This window comes from Piliocolobus tephrosceles, chromosome 10 (assembly GCF_002776525.5).
Source record: "Piliocolobus tephrosceles isolate RC106 chromosome 10, ASM277652v3, whole genome shotgun sequence".
NCBI classification, from domain to species: domain Eukaryota; kingdom Metazoa; phylum Chordata; class Mammalia; order Primates; family Cercopithecidae; genus Piliocolobus; species Piliocolobus tephrosceles.
Genome location: NC_045443.1, coordinates 129,936,963 through 129,946,903, shown reverse-complemented (window position 1 = coordinate 129,946,903; position 9,941 = coordinate 129,936,963). Strand labels below are relative to the sequence as shown.

General features: G+C 58.8%; 1 long non-coding RNA gene across 10 annotated transcripts in view; it reads left to right on the top strand.

Annotated features, from left to right (window-relative positions):
• Nucleotides 1-2,002: 2,002 nt before the first annotated feature.
• The window catches only part of LOC111529839, a 20,030-nt gene continuing 12,091 nt past the window's right edge, over nt 2,003-9,941 (top strand). For 4 of the 10 annotated variants that reach the window (XR_003307316.1, XR_003307315.1, XR_003307320.1 and 1 more), the window contains exons 1-4: nt 2,035-2,547; nt 3,974-4,226; nt 4,780-4,931; nt 5,814-9,309. This is a non-coding gene — a long non-coding RNA (uncharacterized LOC111529839). The other 6 variants (XR_003307318.1, XR_003307314.1, XR_002727596.2 and 3 more) reach the window with 6 other exon arrangements.

Genomic DNA, 9,941 nt, shown 5'->3' with positions numbered 1-9,941 from the left:
GTGATCTGCCCGTCTCGGCCTCCCAAAGTGCTAGGATTACAGGCTTGAGCCACCGCGCCCGGCCGACATCCAAGCCCTTCTTGTGGAGGATCCATCCCATCCCTGCAGCTGCCTCCAAGGCAGGTCTAGATCCATCCCCACGGAGGCACCGAGAGACCAGCAGCCTCACCCCTGGATCACACATCAGTGAGGGCTGGAGCAGAGGCAGGTGGCCCCACATCTGTGCCATTGACCACAAACGGGGCAGCCTCTGGAGCATTTGACTTGGTCTGGGTGGCCGCACTGCCGTGGCAGGTGTGGCTGTACAGCATCAGTGCCGTCCGTGGCAGCTGCCAGGAGAGAAGGAACTGCCTGGTGTTCTGAGGTGATGCCCAGGAACTCAGGTGTTTCCCGACAGCTGTTTCTGCCTTTAAGTGGCAAAGTCACAGCTGGGAAACCTCAGTGCACAACACGGGGAGGCCCTGGAGGGACACAGCTGGAACATGGACACAGGCCATGCGGACACCGGTGGATGACCCATCCTCGGGGTCAGAGGCCATGGGGACAGCGCTGGGATGATCCACACCACAGTGAGAGGCCATGGGGACACTGGTGGATGACCCACGCCGGGGTCAGAGGCCATGGGGACACTGGTGGATGACCCACGCCGGGGTCAGAGGCCACGGGGACACTGGTGGATGACCCACGCCGGGGTCAGAGGCCACACGGACACTGGTGGATGACCCACGCCAGGGTCAGAGGCCATGGGGACACTAGTGAACGACCCACGCCGGGGTCAGAGGCCATGGGGACACAGAGAGAGTGCAGGGAAAACAGGAGCGAGAAGAGAAAGTCCCTGGCTCTAAGCGGAGCCCCTCCCCTGCAGCCCTCAACTTGGAACCCCAGCAGCCACAGTCACGCCTGCCCCAGGCTGAGAAAGGGGGTTCCCACGAGAAATGGAGGGGCCAGGGCAAAGGGACAAGACCCGAGTCCGGCAGGGTGGGTCCCTCCTGCCCACTGAAGACAAACGCCTGGAGACGCAGGTGAAAGGCCAGGAGGAGCCCTGGGGAGGGCGGCTGCAGCCAGCTTGTTCACGACGTCTTGCTTCTAAAACTTAGGGACACAAGTTAATTTCATAAAAATGTAAAAGACAAGAAAAGAAGAAGGAGAAGACTAGCTTTTAAAAGCACCAAATCTGTTTATATTCAGGAAATGAATTCGTTAATTATTTCATTTCTGCCTTTGCCTCTTACGGAGCCTTCTTCACGCCTTGCTGGCCAGGCGAGGTTCTTGCAAGGAGGATCGAAGTGGGGCAGGCAGAGGTTTTCCTCTTCTCTAGATATGGGGCTATGGGGATGGTTACGGTGTAGCAGGACGAGCTACGGACAAAACCCCTCAGACACTGGGTTAAGGCAGGATTTGTCTTTATTTGGTCAGGAGCGTTGGCAGACCCGCGTCTGGACAGCCGGGGGCGCCGGCGGACCCGCGTCTCAAGAACCGAGCTCTCCGAAGACAGAGTTCCTGGCCCTTTCAAGGGTTTACAACCCTAAGGGGTCCCACGTGAAAGGGTTGTGATAGGTTGAGAGCACATGTAGTTACAGTGGGGGGTGGTTACAGGGGGGGGTTCATTTTTTTTTTTTTTTTGAGATGGAGCCTCACTCTGCCACCCAGGCTGGAGTGCAGTGGTTGGATCTCAGCTCACTGCAAGCTCCGCCTCCCGGGTTCACGTCATTCTCCTGCCTCAGCCTCCCAAGTAGCTGGGACTACAGGCGCCCGCCACCTCGCCCGGCTAGTTTTTTTGTGTTTTTAGTAGAGACAGGGTTTCACCGTGTTAGCCAGGATGGTCTCGATCTCCTGCCCTCGTGATCCACCCGTCTCAGCCTCCCAAAGTGCTGGGATTACAGGCTTGAGCCACCGCGCCCGGCCAATGGGGGGTTAATCTTTTAACCTCAGGCCTGGTCATCAGTGGCACCAGCTGGTCTTGCCACTGACTTCATTCCTGTTTTTCAGCTTTTACTTCCTCCTTCTCTTCAGAGACAGGAGACGGTAAGAGAAATGGCCTGTGTCCTCAGTGGGGCTGTCCCAAGCCCATGGGGGTTGCTGCAGGAGAAGGCCTCGCTGCTGGAGGGGCTGGGTCCCTGGAGAGCCGGGGTCTGTGGAGGGGTGGGAAGACCCCTGTGAGTCTCCTGCTGCCTCACGTTCGGTGGAGCTGCTCACCCGCTCGTTTCCTGAAGACGTTTGGTCGGTTTCTTGCTGCAACCTCCCGGTTGCAGGGCCGTCCCCTGCCCTGGGGGAGCCAGATGGAAGGAGAACATCCCACAGACCCACAGACGAGGCAGGAGGGGGGCTGGGGTCCTTCGGCTTCTGCACAGGCTGCGGGGGTTTGCCGGGTCCTCCCGGCAGGCAGGGTGGGCACCCAGACCGCCTCATTTGGACGTTAAGGAAACGTGGATGACTCCAGAGCTGTGAAGGCCCCAAGGTCCAGGTCACACTGTGTTTCTCTCCTGCACGCACTTACCCAGGACTGGCTTCAGTACGACGCGGAGGCAGCGTGGCCGCGCACTTCAGGTCGGAGCCCCTGGCGCTTCCCTGCCTCCACGTTCAGCTGGCGGTAGAGGCACTGGGCCCTTCTCGGGCTTCCTCTGCTCGGCGGAGAGTCACACCTGCCGTGCCGCTCCTGTTTTTGTGAACGTGTGCATTTTGGATTACGCATATGTGAACTGCCTGCACGTTTTGGGGGAGCCCACCACTGCGTCACTGGATGTGGGTGTGCTGACCCGGGGGACAGGTGGTGGGTAACCAGCCACAGCTGGCTGCAGGACCAGGCATCAGGCAAATTAGGGATGAGCGTATCATGCTCATTGGTGCTCATTTCTTTCACGTATGGAGCCACAGAACCCTCAAAGCCAGGACGATGTGGGTCCCAGGGCACTGGCATCCCTGAGATGCCACGTCTGTGGAACATGCAGGAGTAGGTCCAGCCGACCGGGGTCTCCCTGCACACCCAGCCTCTACTTGGACGTCTCTTATTTTGCCTCCTGGCATCCTTGGACCCTTCCTTTGGTAACAGGGTCCTGGGTCTTCCTCCAGGAACCTCCCACCCTGCAGGCTGTGGCCGGGGAGGTGCTGGCTCCACCCCTCGCTCTACAAGGCCAACGACCTGGACTGGCCAGTGAGCAGGTTTCTTCCCCCAGCTGGGTCAGTGGGTCAGAGTGAGCAGGTGACCCACGGGGCCAGGGGGAGGTGGAGGGGGAACAAGTTTCCCTGGCACTGGCTGGGGCTCTCCCAGAAAGCATGAGACAAGGGCCTACGTGTTTGTAGCTTACTGGGAGGCAATCCCAGAAAGCACCAGGGGTATGTGTGTTTTGTGTGTGTTTGAGTTCACATGTGTGTATGTGTACATGTGTGCATATGTGCATGTTTGTGTGTGCATGCATGTGTGTACCTGCATACATGCACAGGTGCATATGTGCACACACATGCACAGGTGCATATGTATGTTCACAATCCATGCATGTCTATGTGTATATGTGTGACTTCATGTGTGTGCATGAGTATATGTACATGCTCACATGTATCTGTGCATACACACACGAAGCACACGTACGTGCATGTGCATTTGCAAGTGTGTACGTATGTAGATGTGTACATGTATGTGTTCCTATCTGATGTGTACAGCTCTATCTGTGCATGTGTGTACATGTGTGCATATAAGCATGCTGTGCACATGTGTTTGTGTGTGACATGTGTTTACATGTGTCCACATGTGTTTGCACGTGCCTGGGCTTGCATGTGTATATGTAAATGTTTGGAAGTGTATTCGTGTGTGTGCATATGTGTGTGTGTACATATGCATATGGGTTTGCTGGCGTGTCTGTGTCTGTGCATGTGTATAAGTGTGTTTGGAAGTGTATATGTGCATATGTGTGTGTGTATGTACACATGCATATGGGTATGCTGGCATGTCTGTGTGCCTTTGTGTGTCTGTGTATAGAACGCTGGAAGGATGGAGTTCAGGACGCACTGCAGGCCGTGCACAGCGAAGTGGCTCCCAGGTTGCCATGTGCTGGTCAGAGCTGGTCAGCATCACCTCCGGTGCGGGTGCCTGTGGGAGGCCAGTGATGGCCTCTGAAGACCTCAGGTCCTGATCCATGGAGCCTGTGAATGTGGCCTTAGGAGGAAAAAGGAGTCAGCAGATGTGAATACATTAAGAAGCTCGACGTGGAAGAGTGTCCTGGATCATCCAGGTGAGCCCTAAAGTCAATCACAAGAGAGGGGAGGGAGATTCCACCATTCAGCAGAGAACAAGGCAACAGGGGAGGGCGCTGTCACGGCGGAGGGTGAGGTCACAGGGGAGGGCAGGTCCAGCGGAGGGTGAGGCCACAGGGGAGGGCGCGGTCACGGCGGAGGGTGAGGCCACAGGGGAGGGCGCCGTCACGGCGGAGGGATTGGTCATGGGGGAGGGAGAGGTCATCGGGGAGGGAGAGGTCACGGGGAGGATGTGATCACGGGGGAGGGTGAGGTCACTGGCGAGGGAGTAGTCACAAGCCCGGGGATGCCAAGGGCAGCCAGCAGGCCCCTGAGGCCGACAGAGGCAAAGAAGACTCCGCCCAGCGCCTGCGGGGGACGACGTCCGGCCCCCAGAACTGTGAGGAACACGTGGCTGTTGTTCTGAGCCGTCGCGGTGCTGGTGACATGATGTCACAGCAGCAACAGACCCAGTGACAGGAGGGAGCTGGCCAGTATTTTGTTGTTCGGCAACGGTTGTCCCAAGGGTGACTTGGCACCCACTGTCTCCAGTGTGACTCGGCGTCCACTGTCCTGGGTGACTTGGCGTCCACTGTCTCCGGGGTGACTCGGCATCCACTGTCTCCGGGGTGACTCGGCATCCACTGTCCAGGGTGACTCAGCGCCCTTTCTCTCTTGGATGACTGACCCTTGGCCTCCCCCAGGTGACTCAGCTTTCTCCTTCATTCTCCCCCAGTGATGCAGGACAGGGAGCCCCAAATTGGGGTTCAGCCCGGGAGGTTTCTTGGTTTTGCTCAGGAATGAATTCAAGAGTCAGCTGGTGGTGGGAGAAGCAGCTTTACAGGGATGCAGGGTCACGGGCCCCCCACAGGCAGGGCGCCAAGGGCAGCCGCGCAGGGCAGTTCTGCAGCCTCATTTATACCCACACTGAATTTCGTGCAGATGAAGGGGCAGGTTAGGCAGACATTTCGAGAAAAGGTGGTAACTCCTGAGTTGTGGGGTTGTTGCTGTGGAAAGGTGCGGTTACCCAACGGTAAACGGACCCGGCCCTGGTGGCCTGTCTCTTGTGGAGGTGCTTTCGCCTCTCCTTGTTTTGTCAGTCCTCAGTCTGGTCTGGAGGTTCGGTCCCCGCCTCTGGCTCTGAGTCCCACCTCCCATGTTTCCAGGGTGGTTCCCCGGTCAGTCGGTGCCTGTCTGCCCTGAGGATGACCCAGCCCCCGTCGGTTTGCGTGATGCTGTCTCGCAGTCTCTGTCACTCTGAGAACTGAGCCCCTTTCCATTCCCCAGTTGGTGCTTTGAGGGGCCTCATGCTCTGCTGTTGACCTGGCCAGAGCCTTGCCTCTTCCCGAACACACAGGCTGATGGGTGACCCCGGGCTGCAGCCACTTCCAGGAGGGTTTGACTGTGACCCCTGCCGCCGTCTTGCCCCATGGGGGCAGCTTGTTTGAAACTGGAACCGGGAGAGCAGAGCAGGGCTGGGGGGGTACGCGTCCTCCCAGGTACACCAGGCCCTATGTTCAGCAATCCTTGAGCCCACCGGTGTTGATTTGTCTGACCTAATCAACAAATTTCCTTTTCTACTTAAGCCAGTCTAGGTTAGCTGCTGCCACGGCACTGAAGACGGTCCGGTGGGATATGCCGCCTGAACTTCAGCACCGCACGTGGTTCCCGGAGCCCAGGTCAGTGGGAGGTTTGTCATACAGGTCCCCGGCACCTTCCTACAGGTAAGAGCGTCTTTAATGAGGGTCGCAGACCAGGCCGGAGTCAGTAGGTCCCTGGGATACCTGCTGCTGGGCGCCGTCTGCCGGCTCCAGTGTTGTGCGACGCTGAGGCACCTTCTTGGCCCTGCGGCCCCCATGCTCTGGGGCCCACGTGGAAGATCTGAGCTCACAGAAACTTGAAGACGTCACCTTGCTACAAAGGCATCACAGCCCTGACGTCACACAGCTTTGACAATCTGCCAGGTGTCTAATCACAGGGACAGAGCATACCTCAAAGTGGTTTGAGCACAAAAAAAAAAAAAACAAAAAAACACAAAGAATAAAACAAAGAAACAGGCGACGCGCTGAGAGGAGCTGAGATGAGAGTGACGGTCACAGGCTCCAGGCGTGGCGCGGTCCGCGCGTTCCCGCGATGTCTGGTGTCTGCCGTTCTCCCTCTCCTGGCTTTCTTCTTTCTTCTGGGCTGGCTTCGTGCTCTAGCAAGCTCTGGGGCGGTGGTGCAGTCGGCCCAGCAAGGGTTTGAGATAGGGTTGGGGGGCGCCCTGCAGATGGAGGCAGATGCGGGGCAGCCCCCGTGGGCTGTGCCAGAACCCTGGGGAGAGCAGGGTGGCAGAGGGTCCCCGGGAAAAGCAGGGTGGCCAGATGGTCCCTGGGGAGAGCGGGGTGGCTGGAGGGTGCCTGGGGACAGTGGGGTGGCCGGAGGGTCCCCGAAGAGAGCGAGGTGGCAGATCGAGGGTGCCCGGCCCCAGAGCCTGAGACTTGGAGGAGTGGACTCGTCTTGGTGGCCCTGGGCCCTCGGCCTCTGCTCTCAGGGGAAGGAGAGCAAACGCCTCTCTTGTGAAGGTGACTGTTCTTCTGGGTCTCTGTCACCTGCAGCCACCCCCAGTGTTAGTGTGACGGCCGGGCCCAGTGCCGGGAGATGGTCCCACGAGGCGTCCGGAGCGGCGTTTTGTCTGGCCTGTTGGGTGCCTGTGTTCCAGGGCGGTGTTTGGGGTCTGGTGAATGAATTGTACTTATTTGCTGTCATCTCGGCTGCGTTGTGTCCGCCGGGTGGTGCACGTGCTTGGATGGTGGAGCTTGGGGCTCTTTTGCTGTCATCTTAGCTGCAGCCACCTGCTCTCGCTGGACCCTCATCCTGGGCAGTGCCTGGCCTTCTGTTGCCCCAAATTTCCCTCCATAACATTGAAATCGGTAGCTCTTTCCTTTTTCTTCCCTCAAAAAGGGAGCTTCTTAGGATAATGCGTTTCACTCTGAAATAGCAAAAGGCAAGAATAGGCAAATAAAGAAATAATGATCCCAGAGTTCTGAGCAAGCATTAAGGAGGATTTCTCAAAAGCAAATCCCGGCGTGGCTGCATCCCTGACCACGTCCGGCTGTGCTCGAGCGTGCCCGTCACACACAGCTTTGGAAGGCACCTGTCATGCATCTCCCATCTGCCTTTCTCCTCCTCAGAGGGGATGCAGGCGTGAATTTGCAGCCGGAGAAACGGGGAGCACCGTGTTCCTATACGAGGCCCTTCATGAGCAGACAGGAGCGACGGCTGTGTTAGGGCCTGGACAGGGGAGGGTCAGGAGCGGGCTCAGCTGAACAGGGGGCCTTGGGACCCCGTAACCAAAATTCTCTCCACACAGCTGTCCTCCTCTTTTTCAGTCTGTGGTTACACAGAATTACTTTCACCTAAGCCAGGTGACGTGGCTCGTCCCGAAAGTGAAGGTAGCAGCCCTGGGCACGGGGAGGCGAGCCAGAGGCTGCAGGGCCGCCCCTGTTGGGTGGACAGGGCCTTGCCCTCACCCGTGCCCTCGGCCGGCTGTGGGTCTCCAGCCCAGCCCTCCTCTCCCTGGCGCCTCCTCCTGCTTTTGTGACAGCTCGCGGGGGCCTTGAGTAGGGACACGCCAGTGAGCCGGGGCTACAGCACCTCCTGAGTCCCCAGCTCCAGCTCAGCTCACGTGGCCCCTGGTGCTCCGTGCAGCTTACAGGGTGGTTAACCTGGCCCGGGTGCCGTAAGGAGGCCCTGAGGCCACAGTCACCACAGCGGCCACCAGAGGCCATTTGTGCCTCCCCAGAGCCCTTTAGTGACGGGGAGCGTGGGGTCTTTGGTTTCAGAAGATGAACGCAGGCCGTGTTACAGGCCCCATCCGCGTATCTGAGACAGGCGGCCCGTGATTGTCATTGACACAGTACACGTTTCAAGTGTGATTTCAGAAGAGTGCATGGATGAGAGCTGAGGGGCAAGCCCACCTCCCGTCCTGGCCCCGTCACCTGCCAGAGTGACACTTTCCGTCAGCCACTGAGTTTCTCACCGGCCCACGGCTGTGCCCTCCTGCTGCCTGCTGCAGGCCTGAAACCCCAACTCCCGGCTAGACGGGGTAGGGGGAAAGACCAAAACTTGGTGCAGGCAGAGGAGTGCCAAGGCCTTTTGTGTTAGGTGGCCCTGCATGCAGAGGGTGGGGCTGGGGTCGGTCTGGCCAGACTGAGCCGGGGGGGGGCGGGGGGGGGGGCGGGGGCAGGGAGCTTCCCACAAGATTGGAGCTGGGTCTGGAAGCGGGGGGAGGAGCCTGGGAAGTGGGGAGGAGCCTGGCAAACCGTTTCTGCAGGTGCTGGTGCTCTTCCCGCCCTGGGAGGCCGCTCGAAGGTGCAGGGAGGCCGCTCAAAGGTTATTGCTGGTGTCTGCAGCAGTTCTGAGGAGCAGGAACCCTCCCTGGGTCCCAGGACCCTCTCTCCTCTGCCTCAGCGTCCAGGTGCCCGGAGCCAGCTGCCTCGCTGGCGATCCCCTTCCCTCGTCCTTGCCTTGAGGCCCAGGTCCCTGTGAGTACCAGATGCTGTTATCAGGGGCCTGAGCTGCAGTCTATTAAGATTTAAAGAGATTTAATGTAACGAGACAAGCACGAGAAGGAATTTAATTTAGAGATAAAAAAGTAATCAAATCTCAACTTGTGGACAGAGGACAGTGCCTGGATGCTGATTGTTTTCATACAGCAACATGCAGCGCACGTGATGAGGCAATTAACTCAGCTGCTGGGCTTCAAAACCGCAGGGCAGAGCCCCCTGAGCCCTGAGCTGCGGCCGCCTGGTCACACGCAGCTCGAAAACCGTTTTCCCGCAGAAGTTCTGAGGCTGTGGGCTCAGCTGGGGGTGAGGGAGTGTCTCCTCACCGTCCTTTCCAGGAAGCCAGATCTGCAGAAGCCTCGCTGGGAGCCGTCGTGGGCATGAACGCCTCCCACCCGCCCGCAGTTCTAGAAAACGCCTCTGTGGCTTTTTTTCCAATGCTCTGTTGTTTGCACCGACGCTTCCTTCCTGCCTTGGGCGTCTTCTTGGGAGCAGCTGTGGCCTGCCCTCCGGCGCCCTTCCCAGTGGGAGATGGGTGAGGGGGATGGACTTGCGGGGGACGGTTAGGGGATGGTCTGTAGGGTTGGGTCTGTGGGGGTTTGTGCCACCCCTGCCCTGCATCTCAGCCTCTGTTTGTCCTCATCTTACTCTTGCTTTGTTGGCCACACTGCATCTCACCTCACACAGAGGCCTCCAGCATTGTTTCTTTGCCTGGGAACCTGCAGGGGCCTCCTCTGCACTGGAAGTTGTACAGGATTTGTGGGTCCATCCCTCAGCCTCCAGCCCTGACACCGCCCCTGCCCCAGGGCCTTTGCACCTGCTCCTCCTTCTGCCCGGAACCCTCGCCCACAGCTACCTCTTTCTCTCAAATCTGTTTCCTGTGACTGCTGTCCCAGCACAGCACACACGGGGCCACTGGAATCGACAGAACCTCGCCTTCCATCTGTTCTGGAGGCCGGAGAGCTGAGGCCGAGGCATGCTGGCTGGGCTCTTGGAGGCGCGGAGCGAGAGTCGCCCCCGCTCCAGGCCTCTCTGCCTCTGCCGCTGCCTGTGGTTCTGGGCCTGTGGTGCATTCTCCAGCCTCGGCCACTGCGTTCCGTGGCCTCCCTCTCTGAGCTCACGTCTCCCTCCCCCCTCTCTGAGCTCACGTCTCCCTCCCCCGTCTCT